At 31.1% G+C, this 16167-nt stretch overlaps 1 long non-coding RNA gene across 1 annotated transcript; it reads right to left on the bottom strand.

The window, feature by feature from the left end:
- Positions 1-13177: 13177 nt before the first annotated feature.
- LOC128285382 (uncharacterized) lies at positions 13178-14195 on the bottom strand. The gene is made up of 2 exons (XR_008275892.1): positions 14115-14195; positions 13178-13422 (listed from the first exon to the last, which is right to left on the bottom strand). It is a non-coding gene; the product is annotated as an uncharacterized LOC128285382 (long non-coding RNA).
- Positions 14196-16167: the final 1972 nt, after the last annotated feature.

Below are 16167 nucleotides of genomic sequence, written 5' to 3' on the forward strand. Positions count from 1 at the left end.
GGCTTACCTTATTGAGATGGTACTTATGATGAGAGTAGATTATACTATTTAAATGAATTTTAGGAATTTGTTATTTGTAATATTGTAATTCAAATGTGATATTAATAACACATTGTTACTTTTTTTCCAATACTCAAAATAGTAATTTAATAAATTTTTAAGCCTAAATAAGATAGATTAAAGTCTTTATTTTTTTGTAAAATAATGTGGGAATTATACTTAAATATGTATAACCAACTTCTAAGAGAATTTTTTTTTTTGACGAACTCCTAAGAGAGTTATAGGAGTAAATAGGGGTATAAATGACTTTATGGTTTTTTTACCCAAATAATGCAAAAAAAAATTAATAACTTAAATGGTACATCGATGAGATTATTTACTAAAATGGCATGTTTGCTGCAGTGTTCTGTTAGTGTCGCCTGACAAATTGGGGACACAAGACTAAAATGTGATGACCTAAAATATTTAGGGACTTAACATGTAAATTCTCCATTTCCATTGTCTGCTAAAAAAGGTTTTAAGGTGCAGCCTGACAATGTAGCGACACCAAACCTCAAAAATGGTAAATTGTTGTATAAACCCTTTTTGTTTATTATTTCTTTTATTTCCTTCAATACTAAAAGTAGAGAGGTTTTTATCAATTAATCCAAAAGTTTTTCTACCAAAAATATTTTTATAAAACAATGATTCTAACTTAAATAAATTTTATTTATTTTTCAAAATAATATTTTTCAAATTATTTTATTCCAGTTGAATAATTTTTAAAAATAAATAAAATTTATTTTCAATTGGAATCATTGCTTTACAAAAATATTTTTAGTATAAATTTTTTTGGATTAATTGATAAAACACATAATAGAAACCGAGTGACCAATAACATATAAATTATGTTTAAACAAAATGGAAAAAATAAAAGCAACACAACATGAATCCAAATAAACAACAACACAATAAAATTATAATAGAAAACATAAGTAAAAGTCTAAAATATAGCATAAACCTACTCTCAAAACATTAGCGGTTTACAAAGCATTGACAACTTGACTTCTCTTAAAACCTTGTCTTTGTCTAACTGTGCTCTAGCGGGCACTTGACTTATCTTTGTGTTGTTTAAACAAAATAATAATAATAATAATAATAATAATAATAATAATAAAGAAGGAGAAAACAAAAGCAAATAAAAATAAGAAGAAAGATCAACTAAAAAAAAGGATGAAGAAGGAACTTTATTCTATCATATATGTTGATTTAGGGATTTTTATTTGGAAAAAATGGTGGGGTGGGTGATAAAGTAAAACGGGTTTAGGAGGGAAAATAATAAGAAAAGTTGAAACGGTGTAGTTTAAGTAAAATTAAATAATAATTTTAATTTTAATAATAAAATAATATAATTTAGTATTTAGTTTATTTGATTTCAAAAATTCAACCCCATTCCAACTCGAAAATTACACAAAAAAAAAAATTTAAGTGCAAACTTTGCACTTTTAAAGGTAAAAAAAATTTGTTAAAAGGAATGTTAAAAATTATAACTAGAAAGCTTATCATCAGTAATGAAGGTGAGAATGATGGACATAGTTGGAGTTAGAGGAAAAAAATTTACATTGATTTTTAACTTGATTATTAAATAATATTATGTACTTTTTTTATTAATATTTATATGTTACATATGCATTCTATATTTATTAATTAGGACAACTAGCTATCCTAATGAATGAATGTAAATAATGTAAATTATTAGAGAATGAATATATTGAAGCTATTATTTGGATTTGTTTCAAAAAATTATAAGTTCATATTTAAATATAAAATTTTAAAAATGAATGAAAAGTGATACATATAAGCATCTAATGTGATAAGTAAAATTTACCTTAAATTTCTTTACTTCTCTGAAAATTCTAATAACAATTTTCTTGTTCAACGTTGAGTCTTGTTGATTTTTATAAAAAAAAGTAAGAAAATTCAAAATTCATTGATAGAAAACTTTTATTTCAAAATAATTTATATGTTACTAAGACACCCGAATGTCAAGAGCATCAAATCAAAATCCATACCGATATTAAATCTTTTACAATCTATCATATATAGTTCAATGGGAGCTTTACGGGCAAGTTATATATAGTTGCAATGACATGAGCTTCACTATGAACTTGGAGAGGCTTGTGTTGATATTGTGTTATTGAAAAATTAAGAAAATAATGGTAATAAGTTAAAGGTAGATGAAAAATATGGGAGAATTTTCATATTAAACTTTCACTTACAACGTGCTTTATTTATAAGCTCATTTGCATTCAATCAACAAATGTAGATTACACATTCTTAATTACTTTATTGAAACATCTCATGGTCATAAATGAATTAGAGAGTTTATCTCATAACTCTAATAAGGGTTTAAAGAGGTTATAGACATCCATTATTAATGTATTTACAACAAAATAAAGTTATTTGTTATATTTTATTTTCTAAGTTTTTATATTTTATAAAATAATATGGAGTAACATGGATATAAAGTAATTAAGCAATAAACAAAGCTTCAAAAAGTTCACTGAAGTTATATAAATTTCCATTGAAAAGGTTCAACAAATTAAAGTTTTGTAAAATTATCCATATATATCTTCATATTTTTTAAAGAAAAGGTAAGTTACATATGTAATATCCTGAAATTTTGTACAAGAAGATATTATCTTTAATATAGTAAAATAAGAAAATAAAGTGACAAAAGGGAAATTTTGAGTTATGACAACATTGGGAAGTATATTATGATATATTAATTCAAAAGAACTAAATTGTAAAGGTGAGAAAAATTTTGTTGCCTAAGAGTAAATACTAAAAACTTGAGGGGTTAAAGTGTAAATATAAAAAAGTTGAAGGACCAATAGTACAAAATTTTAAGGGTGGAAAGATCTAGAAACTAAAAAAATGGATAATTAGGACCAAATTAAATAGGTGAATAATTATGAGGGACTAAATTACAATTTTACCAAATTAAGCGATAACTCAAAGATAAAATTTAAAAAGATCATGTAGGGTAAAATGGTAAATTAGAAAGAGAGAGACATTTAGAAGGTAATGATGATGTTGGAGATATTTTAGATTAATTAAATAAATAAATATTAGTTTATAAATATTTTGATTTGATTTTTAAATGATATTTTATTATTTTATTATTATTTTATTTAGTATATATAAGGAAAGAATGATGAAGAATCATCATCATCTTCCCATACGTTCCAACGTATGAAGAGAAAAGAAAGAAAAGAAAGAAAGAAATTTTCTTTTTTTTTTACAATTTGGTCCTTTCCCAAAAATCTACCATTTTCACTTAGAAATCAAAAGAATTTCCGTAGCTACCAAGAGGGAAAAATATTAAGGAGACTATGGGGAGTTAGAATATCAAGTTAGATTCAAGAAATAGAAGCTGGTGGAGAGAGAAAATCAAGTTAAAGATTGAAATCAATAAGATAAGGTAAGAGCATCAAGATTTCAATATATTTTTAAGTTTATATTATTGAAAAAGCATGGAAATGATGTTAATGCAGAGTTGTCTTATATAAGGTTCTATGTTCTTGATATGTTAGTACGGGGAAATAAGAGAAAGTGATGAAAAATATTGTAGAGAAATGAGATAAAGGTGTTATAAACTTGGTAATTAACATTTTGCACTAAAATAGTTTTGGACAGCAACAGTAGTCTAACTTTGAAAAATCACCAAAAATTGTGAAAATCGAGTTAGAGGTGGAATAAAAAATGAAATTAAATTTTATTGAGTCTAGTTTTTCACAGAAGAAACATTGTAAGCAATGGAATTGTAAATTATGAGTTATAATAAATTTTTTGAGACAAGGTCAGAATGATTTTAGGTTCCCCTGTTCTGACTTTGGAAAATTATTAAAAATTGTATAAAAATACTTGGGGGTTTAAATTTATATTTTTAAATTTTTAATGAGTCTATTTTCAATATAAACAAACAGGAACATCAACCAAATCTCGTACTAAGAGATAATTAATTTTTAGTGAACAAATGTCGAAGCTGTCAAATAGCAGAATAGGGACAAACTTGAAGATTTTACTGTACTTATTGGCTAAACTATAAATTCTAAAAATTTTATGGTAGAAATATATTTGAGTTTAGTTTCTAAAAATCAAGCAGATTTTTATTTAAAATTCTTTATCTCAAGATATAAATAATTTAGTGACTATGACTCAAGTGGACAGCTTGATATGAATATATAAGTAAATAGTGGAATTATATATATTAAGGATGTGGAATGGAGAGGAAGAGGAAAAAAAATATACATATATATATATATATATATATATATATATATATACATATGAATATTCATCTAGCATGAGTGTATATTAAAATGGCTAATTTGTATGTTTTAGGCTCAGGGACTAAATTGAATAAAAGTAAAATTTTAGGGGGCAATTTTGTAAAAATGTCAAAAATGACCTAATTGAGGGGAATGAATTGTTTATTGTCTAAATTAATAAATTGAATGAAATTATTAATTTAGATCAAGACCGGGTGAAAATCGAGGAAAATAAAAAATTACCAAAATGCCCTTAAAACTTAGTGTTTTTGTAATTTAGTCAGATAGTTCGTGTAACTTAATTGAGCATGTAAATATGTTAAGATTGAATTTTGTATTAGTTAGAATGTGGAATATTAGTACATGTATATAATATGAATTATATGAATGCAAGAAATGAACACATGCTCGGAATATTTGAAAAGGGTTAAATTCCGTATGGATATTGCATTTCGATAGATAAAGGTGATTTCCCAAATGGAGTGAGATCCTGCATTTGTTGCAGAATGGATTTAGCTCGGACGAGTAATCCTATTGACCTTATTATCGAAAGGATTCAACCCAGACGAGTAATCCTAATTGAGCCTTTGAGCATATGTTAAAGTCTGGATTTAGCCTGGATTGGTAATCCAGATTAAGCTCTTAAGAGTATTTTTCACAGAAAGAATTTAGCCTGGACTAGTAATCCTGACAAAGCTCTTAGAGCATATGTTACAGACAGGATTTAGCCTAGACTGGTAATCCTGCTGTATGATATGTGGCTCGAGAGTGTGCGTTACAAACAAAACTTAGCCTAGACTAGTAATCCTACTGTATGATATGTGGCTCGGAAATGTGCTCTCAAAATAAGTACTGTAACGCCCCTTACCCGAGACCGTTGCCGGAGTCGAGCACAAGGCACTACTAAACTTATTTGAGCACTTAACCAAATTTAGATAATTTATATAATACTTTTCAGACAAGCTGTCCAACTGTGTCATAGTTGCTAAATAATTCATATCTCGAGTTATAAAACTTGAAATCCAAATCCGTAAATTTTTTCTGAATTTATACTCATATATCTACTTACCAATTTTTTTCTAGAATTTTTGGTCAAGCCAATTAGTACAGTTTATTATTTAAAATATCCCCTGTTTCAGGGTTTGACTACTCTGACCTTTGTGTATTACAAATCAGATATCTCTCTGTACAGAGCTTCAATGACTATGCCGTTTGTCTCTAATAAAACTAGACTCAATAAGGAATCTGTACATATAAAGTATGACTTCTAATTATCTTTGTAAAATTTATGGTGAATTTCCAAAGTCAGAATAGGGGATCCAGAAATCGCTCTGGCCCTGTTTCACAAAAATTTAAACATCTCATAAAATATAGCTCATATACCTGTTTTTCTTCTTCCATATGAAAATAAACTCATCAAGATTCAATTCCATAATTTATTCATTATTTAATTCCATTTCTACTATTTTTAGTGATTTTTCAAAGTCAAACTACTGCTACTTACCGAAAACTGTTTTAGTACAAATATTGTTAACTAGATTATAACATCTTTACTTCAATTCATTCAAACTCTATACATGCCATATAAATCTTTAAACATAAAACAAAAACTACCGAATTGATCTGAATAGTGTGCCTGTTGTGTTGATCCGATCTACCCACTTCACTTCAAGTCAATCTACATAAAAATATTAAACACACACAAGTAAGCTTATTGAAGCTTAGTAAGCTCATAGGCATATAAACACAAATCATATCAAATATCGTACACAATCATATATCTATTAGTTTAACTATTTCATCCTCCAAATCACAATTTCATTAATAACTCATTGGAATAATTTCCATATGGCAACTCACAATTTAACTCCCTTAGGCCCATTTCTCATTTACTTCATTGTCAAATTAGGGAACAATAAGGGAATTGAGTGCTTCATTATCACATTGCCATAGTAAACTATGGACTTTCACATTGATACGCATCACACAATCAAGCCATAGCCTTGCCATGGTCTTACACGGTTCACATATCATACCGAAGCCATATCCCGCATATGGTCTTATACTAATCACATTATCACATTATACCGATGCCATAGCCCACTATGGTCTTATACTGAGTCACATTATCACATTGCACCGATGCCATAACCCAGCTATGGTCTTAAACGGCGCACTTATCACATATTTTTCGTCAATTCATCGTGGTCACGAATAGAAGCACTCAAATCCATTGTTCCTACTAATTTGTACTTTTAGTTACACATTATTTATTAGTTAATGCAAATTGATAGTATTCATCAACAATAAAATACTTTAACAATCATAAGATTTTCATAACAAAACATTGAACTTTGCCATATGAACTTACGGACTAATTTGTAAAAGTCGTAGAAATTCGTGGACTATTCTTGAATTTTCTCCTTTCCACGATTCATTCGTTTTCTTGATCTATAATTATAAAATCATTCCTTCATTAGCATCCATTTCAATTCTATTTCACTTCACAATTTATGCTGTTCAAATTTCGAAATTGCACTTTTACCCCAAAATTTACAATTTTCACAATTTAGTCCTTCTCAATTCACCCATCAATTGAACTAATTTTTCTCAATTAACACTTTATTTTATCATTATAAACTATTTCAAAACCTTTTATATTCTTAATTTCAACAGAAACCTTCAATTCACAACTTTTTCACAATTAGGTCCTAAATATCATTTCCTATCAAAATCACTTAATAAAACCACCTTAATATAAAATTAGAACTTAAATTTCATAATAATTCATCATAAAATTCCCTTATCCATCCAGGGTAACTTCCAATTTCACCCATAAAATCAAAAACTAATGAATTCTACAAGTGGACCTAATTGTAAAAGTCATAAAAACATAAAATTATCAAGAAAAGTAAGAATTAAACTCACATGATGTAAAATATGAAAACCAGCTTTCTCCAGACCTTCTATGGCGTTTTAGCTGAGAAAATATGAAGAAATGTCTAGATTTTTCAATTACATCATTATTTAACTATTAACTTTTATGCTATTTTCAATTTTGCCCTTGTTCACATTGTTTTCTTGCTTATTTCATACCCAAACCGTCCAGCCATTAACCTTTGGGTCTAATTGCTCTTTAAATCCATCTTTTAAATACTTAAGCTATTTACTCACAATTTAACAAATTTTGCGCTATTTTCAATTTAGCCCTTTTTAATTAATTAGCCATCCAAACGTTAAAATTTTCTAACGGAACTTTAATTCTAACTCAATGACACTCCATAAATATTTATAAAAATATTTATAGCTCGATTTTCAACTTTGAGGTCTCGATACCTCATTTTTGACCCATTTGACCTAATAAATTCTTTTAATTCACTAATTTCACCATTTCACAAATTCTTCTAAATTCTTACTTGACTCATAAATATTAAATTACTATCTTGTTCAATCTTATTTGTCGAATTTAGTGATCTCAAATCACCATTTCCGACACCACTAAAAATTAGGCCGTTACAACTCTCCCCCCTTTAAAAATTTCGTCCTCGAAATTTGTTACACAAACAATTTGGATATTGTGATCTCATTGACTCCTCTGTTTCCCGTGTTGCCTCCTCCAATCCATGTCGATGCCATAACACTTTTACTAACGGTACTTTCGTTTATTCCGTAGTTCTTTAACTTCCCAAGCTAATACTTTCACCGGTTCCTCCGAATAAGTCATATCGATTGTAGCTCTATCTCGAGATGAGGAATCACATGTGAAGGGTCCGATCTATATCGTCTCAACATAGATACATGAAATACATTATGGATCTTCTCAAGTTCGGAGGCAAGGCCAATCTATAAGCTACCGGACCGATCCTCTCAATGATTTCAGATGGTCCGATAAATCGTGGACTAAGCTTTCCTTTTCTACCAAACCGTAAAACTTTCTTCCACGGAGAAACTTTCAAGAACACACGATCACCCACATTGAACTCTATATCTCTTCTTTTCAAATCAGATACGACTTTTGACGATCGGAAGCGACTTTCAAACTTTCCGAATAATCTGAACTTTCTCTTTAGTTTCCGAATTAAATCCACTCAACTAATTTCGATTCACTTAATTCGACCAATACAACGGGTTCGCACTTCCTTCCATACTGAGCTTCAAACGGTGCCATTTTGATACTAGCTTGATAAGCTGTTATTATAAGCAAATTCAATAAAGGTAAGTACCTTTCCCACCGCCATCGAACTCGAGTATACAACACCTTAACATATCTTCCAAAATCAATCACTGCTCGATTGTCCATCCGTCTCGAGGGTGAAAAGTCAGTACTAAATTTTAACTTAGTACCTAAAGCTTCCTGTAGTTTATTCCAAAATCTCAAGTAAACCTCGGATCTCGATCGAAATAATTGATGTCGGCACCCCATGTAATCTCACAATTTCGACACATATAATTCCGCTAACTTATCAAGTGAAAAATGCTTACGACCGGAATAAAATGCACCGATTTAGTTAATCATCTACTATCACCCAAATCGAATCTTTTTCTTGAGTCACCGGCAATCCAGATACAAAATCCATCGTCACATGTTCCCACTTCCATTCGGAATCATTACGGGTTGTAACAAACCCGAGGCACTTGATGTTCAACTTTTACCGTTGATGATTAAACATTTTGCCACAAATTCACAAATTTCCCGTTTCATACCAGGCCACCAATACATTTTTTTCAAATCACAATACATCTTCGTACTACCCGGATGAATCAAGTACATACTACTATGAGCCTCTGATAAGATATCCTTCTTCAATTCTAGATTATTCGGGACACAAATTCTATTACGATGGTATAACATACCACTATTATCAATAGAGTAATCTAAGTTCAAATTATCCCGAACCATTTGTCGTTTCAACACCAACTTCGGATCTTCATCTTGCAATTCCGAATTCGTTGAAAGAATCTGGTTTTGTCTTTAATTCAACTAATATAGAACCATTTTCATTAATGCACAAATGAGCATTTAACGCTCAAGAGCAAATAATGATGATTTCGACTAAGTGCATCTCGCCACTACATTTGCCTTACCGGATGATAATCAATGATAAGATCGTAATCTTTCAACAGCTCTAACCATCGCCTCTGTCTCAAATTCAGCTCTTTCGAGACATTAAATATTTCAAACTTTTATGGTCTCAGATACACATAACATTTCTCTCCATATAGGTAGTGTCTCCAAATTTTAAAGCAAATACTATGGCACTAACTCAAGATCATGTGTAGGGTAGTTCCTCTCATGTGGTTTCAACTGTCGAGAAGCATATGCTACAACTTTTCCTGATCGCATCAATACACAACCTAAACCATTCGAGACGCATCACTATATACTACATATGGCACACTGATTCAGCCGAGTTAACACCGAGCCTCTGTCAACATTTTCTTTAATTGATCAAAACTTTGTTGGCACTCATCGACCATACAAACTCAACATTCTTCGTAATAATTTAGTTATCGGTGAAGCAATCGGTGAAAAATCTTTCACAAATCGACGATAGTAACCAGCTAATCCAAGGAAACTTCGCACTTCCGTAACATTCTTTGGAGTTTTCCAATTAATCACCGCTGACACCTTACTCGGATCTACCCGTATACCATCAACTGACACAATGTGACCCAAGAATCCCACTTCATGAAGCCAAAATTCACATTTACTAAATTTTGCATATAACTGTTTTCCCTTAATATCTGTAGTACAATTCTCAAGTGCTGAGCATGCTCGGATTCTGTCTTTGAATAGATCAGTATATCGTCAATAAACACAACCACAAATCTATCTAGGTAAGATGGAAAATTCGATTCATTAAATCCATAAAAGCGGCGAGGAGCATTTGTCAAACCGAATGGCATAACTAAGAACTTATAATGACCATACCGAGTTCTAAAAGTCATTTTTCGGTACATCACATTCCTTTACCTTTAATCGATAATACCCAGATCCGAGATCTATTTTTGAAAACACTTGTAGCATCCTTAAGTGATCGAATAAATCATCAATACGAGGCAAAGGATATTTATTTTAATTGTTACCTTATTCACCGCTCAGTAATCTATGCACGACCTCAATGAACCATCCTTCTTTTCACAAATAAGACAGTGCACCCACGGTGACATACTCGGTCGATAAACCCTTTGTCTAATGACTCTTGCAAGCTGCGTTTTAACTCTCTTAATTCTGCTGGAGCCATTCTATACGGTATCACCGATATGGGAGCTGTTCAGGAAGCACATCTATCACGAACTCAACTTCTCTATCGGTGGTAACCTGGTAATTCTTCAGAAATACATCCATGAATTCATTTACAATAGATAGTTGCTCTAACTTTGATTCGAACTTGAGTATCAAGAATATAGGCTAAATAAGCCTCATTTCCTTTACGCAACAATTTACGAAAGCGACATAAAGGAAATCATTCTAACCATGTCATCCAAATTTCCAGACTCAACCAAAATAATGTCTCTGTTTGACATTTCAAGCTAATTCGTTTTTCTCGACAATTCACTATTGTGTCATGTTTCATTAACCATCCATGCCCAAGATAACATCAAATTCCGAAAGGGTAGCAAGATCAAATCGGCGGAAATCACGACCCTTAACTTTCAAAGGATGGTTATGACATATTAAATTAACTACCACACTTTGACCTAACGGATTTGTAACTTGTACATCATAATCAGAGGCTCAACAAATAAGTTCTTTTCGAGATGCTAACATAGTGCAAATATATGAATGAGTAGACCTGTGGTCTATTAAAGCATACAGGAACATCATAAAGATAGAAAGTACCAGCAATTACATCCGAGTCATTGCTTCTTCTCTCGCTCGAATGGCATAAGTATGAGTAGGAGCCCTAACTTCTGATCGGCTAGTAGTATCTTTCATACCCGAACGAGTAGCCCTCAGAGCTTCGCTTTCGACCGAGCGTCTTCCTTTTTGAGGAAGAATTTTCGGTTTCTCCCTCTGTTCCACTTCTTCTACTTGTAATTGGGGACAATCACGAATAAAGTGATCAGTGGCCCCACATTTATAACAAGCCCCTAATTTACTTCTACATTCACCGGGGTGACTTCTTCCACAATGTTGACACTTGGGCCTTTGGGTATTTTGTACACTACCCACACTAACAGCAGGTCTGTCAGATGCTTTGTAATCAGATTGTCTTGGCCTACTTTTTCCTGATCTTTCTGGTACTGAAGTGGCTCGACTGAATTCCTCTTTAGATTTCTTCACTGGTAAAGCCGAAAATGACTTAGATGCACTTCTTTTGAAAGATTCTTTACTTCTTCTATCTCGTTGCATCTTTTTATTATATACTTCTTCAAGCTTCTGAGCACGATCTGATAGAACAACAAATTCTCGTATCTCAATGCCCCCTATCATCATTTTAATCTCATCATTAAGCCCTTCTTCAAATCTGATACACATTTCTTCTTCAGTGGGTACTATATCTCGAGCATATTTGCTCAGATAAACAAATTCTCTTTCATATTCAGCCACTGACTTGTTTCCTGTCAAGTCGAGAAATTCTCTTTTCTTCTTATCCGGATATCTTCTACCGACATATTTCTTCTTAAATTCATTTTGAAAAATTCCCAAGTGATCTTCTCGGTAAATTTACAACAGACTTCTATTGTTTCCCACCGTTATAAGCTTCTTCTTTCAATAATGACACGGCACATATTAAGTAATCATCCGGTGAGCACGCCATTTGCTTAAAACCCTCATTATACTTTGTAACCAATATTCACTTTAACGGGTCATCGTCTGTTCTTCCCAAAATTCTTCACCCCATGTTTTCGAGCTTTTCAAATGGAGAACGTTTGCAGATTCAGTTGTCGGAGGAGGTGGAGGAGCAACCGGGGTACTACAGATGTTGAGATAGGGGAGGAGGTTGCAAGTCGATTTCTTTCTCGCACATTCTCATTATACCACCGATTCATGAATCCATAAATCATATTTTTGAGTTCTTGTTCTCGCATCAATGAAATCGAGAGCTTCACTACTTGTTCCTTGTTCGAGATTTGTACTCGCTATTAACTTCTTCTTACTCGGTTTGTTCGGTCTATCGACATCTTTTCAAATCAAAGATAATCTATAATAAAAACAATGATTAGATCGGATCATACACGACACTATCACGAGTTATATGGCATGTAATTCTAGACACTTTTCACATCATACATATTCCGAGAATCGGCTAAACCGAAGCTCTGATACCAATAAATGTAACGCCCCTTACCCGAGACCGTTTCCGGAGTCGAGCACAAGGCACTACTAAACTTATTTGAGCACTTAACCGAATTTAGATAATTTATATAATACTTTTTAGACAAGCTGTCCAACTGTGTCATAGTTGCTAAATAATTCATATCTCGAGTTATAAAACTCGAAATCCAAATCCATAAATTTTCTCTGAATTTATACTCATATATCTACTTACCAATTTTTTTCTAGAATTTTTGGTCAAGCCAATTAGTACAGTTTATTATTTAAAATCTCCCCTATTTCAGGGTTTGACTACTCTGACCTTTGTGTATTACGAATCAGATATCTCTCTGTACAGAGCTTCAATGACTATGCCGTTTGTCTCTAATAAAACTAGACTCAATAAGGAATCTGTACATATAAAGTATGACTTCTAATTATCTTTGTAAAATTTATGGTGAATTTCCAAAGTTAGAATAGGGGATCCAGAAATCGCTCTAGCCCTGTTTCACAAAAATTTAAACATCTCATAAAATATAGCTCATATACCTGTTTTGCTTCTTCCATATGAAAATAAACTCATCAAGATTCGATTCCATAATTTATTCATTATTTAATTCAATTTCTACTATTTTTAGTGATTTTTCAAAGTCAAACTACTGCTACTTACCGAAAACTGTTTTAGTACAAATATTGTTAACTAGTTTATAACATCTTTACTTCAATTCATTCAAACTCTATACATGCCATATAAATCTTTAAACATAAAACAAAAACTACCGGAATTGATCTGAATAGTGTGCCCTATTGTGTTGATCCGATCTACCCACTTCACTTCAAGTCAATCTACATAAAAACATTAAACACACACAAGTAAGCTTATTGAAGCTTAGTAAGCTCATAGGCATATAAACACAAATCATATCAAATATCGTACACAATCATATATCTATTAGTTTAACTATTTCATCCTCCAAATCACAATTTCATTAATAACTCATTGGAATAATTTCCATATGGCAACTCACAATTTAACTCCCTTAGGCCCATTTCTCATTTACTTCATTGTCAAATTAGGGAACAATAAGGGAATTGAGTGCTTCATTATCACATTGCCATAGTAAACTATGGACTTTCACATTGATACGCATCACACACCGAAGCCATAGCCTTGCCATGGTCTTACACGGTTCACATATCATACCGAAGCCATATCCTGGACATGGTCTTATACTAATCACATTATCACATTATACGATGCCATAGCCCACTATGGTCTTATCTGAGTCACATTATCACATTGCACCGATGCCATAACCCAGCTATGGTCTTAAACGGGCGCACTTATCACATATTTTTCGTCAATTCATCGAGGTCACGAATAGAAGCACTCAAATCCATTGTTCCTACTAATTTGTACTTTTAGTTACACATTATTTATTAGTTAATGCAAATTGATAGTATTCATCAACAATAAAATACTTTAACAATCATAAGATTTTCATAACAAAACATTGAACTTTGCCATATGAACTTACCTGGACTAATTTGTAAAAGTCGTAGAAATTCACGGACTATTCTTGAATTTTCTCCTTTCCATGATTCAGTTCGTTTTGTTGGTCTATAATTATAAAATCATTCCTTCATTAGCATCCATTTCAATTCTATTTCACTTCACAATTTATGCTGTTCAAATTTCGAAATTGCACTTTTACCCCAAAATTTACAATTTTCACAATTTAGTCCCTTCTCAATTCACCCATCAATTGAACTAATTTTTCTCAATTAACACTTTATTTTATCATTATAAACTATTTCAAAACCTTTTATATTCTTAATTTCAACAGAAACCTTCAATTCGTAACTTTTTCACAATTAGGTCCTAAATATCATTTCCTATCAAAATCACTTAATAAAACCACCTTAATATAAAATTAGAACTTAAATTTCATAATAATTCATCATAAAATTCCTTATCCATCCAGGGTAACTTCCAATTTCATCCATAAAATCAAAAACTAATGAATTCTACAAGTGGACCTAATTGTAAAAGTCATAAAAACATAAAATTATCAAGAAAAGTAAGAATTAAACTCACATGATGTAAAATATGAAAACCAGCTTTCTCCAGACCTTCTATGGCGTTTTAGCTGAGAAAATATGAAGAAATGTCTAGATTTTTCAATTACATCATTATTTAACTATTAACTTTTATGCTATTTCCAATTTTGCCCTTGTTCACATTGTTTTCTTGCTTATTTCATACCCAAACCGTCCAGCCATTAACCTTTGGGTATAATTGCTCTTTAAATCCATCTTTTTAAATACTTAAGCTATTTACTCACAATTTAACAATTTTTGCGCTATTTTCAATTTAGCCCTTTTTAATTAATTAGCCATCCAAACGTTAAAATTTTCTAACGGAACTTTAATACTAACTCAATGACACTCCATAAATATTTATAAAAATATTTATAGCTCGATTTTCAACTTTGAGGTCTCGATACCTCATTTTTGACCCGTTTGACCTAATAAATTCTTTTAATTCACTAATTTCACCATTTCACAAATTCTTCTAAATTCTTACTTGACTCATAAATATTAAATTACTATCTTGTTCAATCTTATTTGTCGAATTTAGTGATCTCAAATCACCATTTCCGACACCACTGAAAATTAGGCCGTTACAAGTACCCTAATGGGTACCTCTGAAAAGGAATTGAGGGGTTAATGATCTATACACTTTATGTATACTACTGGAGTATCAATCGAAATTTCAATAATTCAACGGATATAAACTCTCGAAATGAGAAATATGAGTTTAAATGAATTTATATCTCAAATATTCCTGAAATACATGAAAATGATGATACATGATGTATAGAAGTATGAAATAATGCTATATGAACATGGAATTTGTTTGATGAATATGTTCATCTATGATTATAGGTTTTTACATCTTAAGTGTACTACCTATGTAATCATCAATACTTTAATTGATTTAATGGGTAAAATTCTAATATGAAACAATATGAGTACAAAATGAATTATTACCTTTATATGCCCGAAATATATATAATGATTTGTACATGTTATATGGACACATGGTGTAAAAAGTATATGTACATGGAATTTGATTAATGTTAAGTTTAATATGAACTATTACGGAACAAATATACATGAAACACATGGAAATTATGGTACATGAAATATTGATATAATGAAATGAATGATATATGTTTATGAAGAAACGGTAAGAGAATGATATGTATCATGACATGTACATATATGGTTATCTTTAATATGTTGATAAAAGGAAATTATGTAAGTGAAGACGAGTATTAAACTCAAGTGTGACATGTCGAGAAAATAAGTATATCAATGTTGAATTTATATGAAATATGTGCAAGTACACTAACAAGTGTTGTTGTTTGATGCTTAGGCAAGTGCCAAGATTGATTGAATGGTAATATGTTTATTTATACGATGCATTGAACTGATTATCGGAAGCTCGAATGGGTTGGAAGCCTGTCGAAGCTATATCACACTCTCTATTAGTTCTATTGGTAATTTTGGATAATGTGATTCTGG

Source organism: Gossypium arboreum, chromosome 2, assembly GCF_025698485.1.
Source record: "Gossypium arboreum isolate Shixiya-1 chromosome 2, ASM2569848v2, whole genome shotgun sequence".
NCBI lineage: Eukaryota > Viridiplantae > Streptophyta > Magnoliopsida > Malvales > Malvaceae > Gossypium > Gossypium arboreum.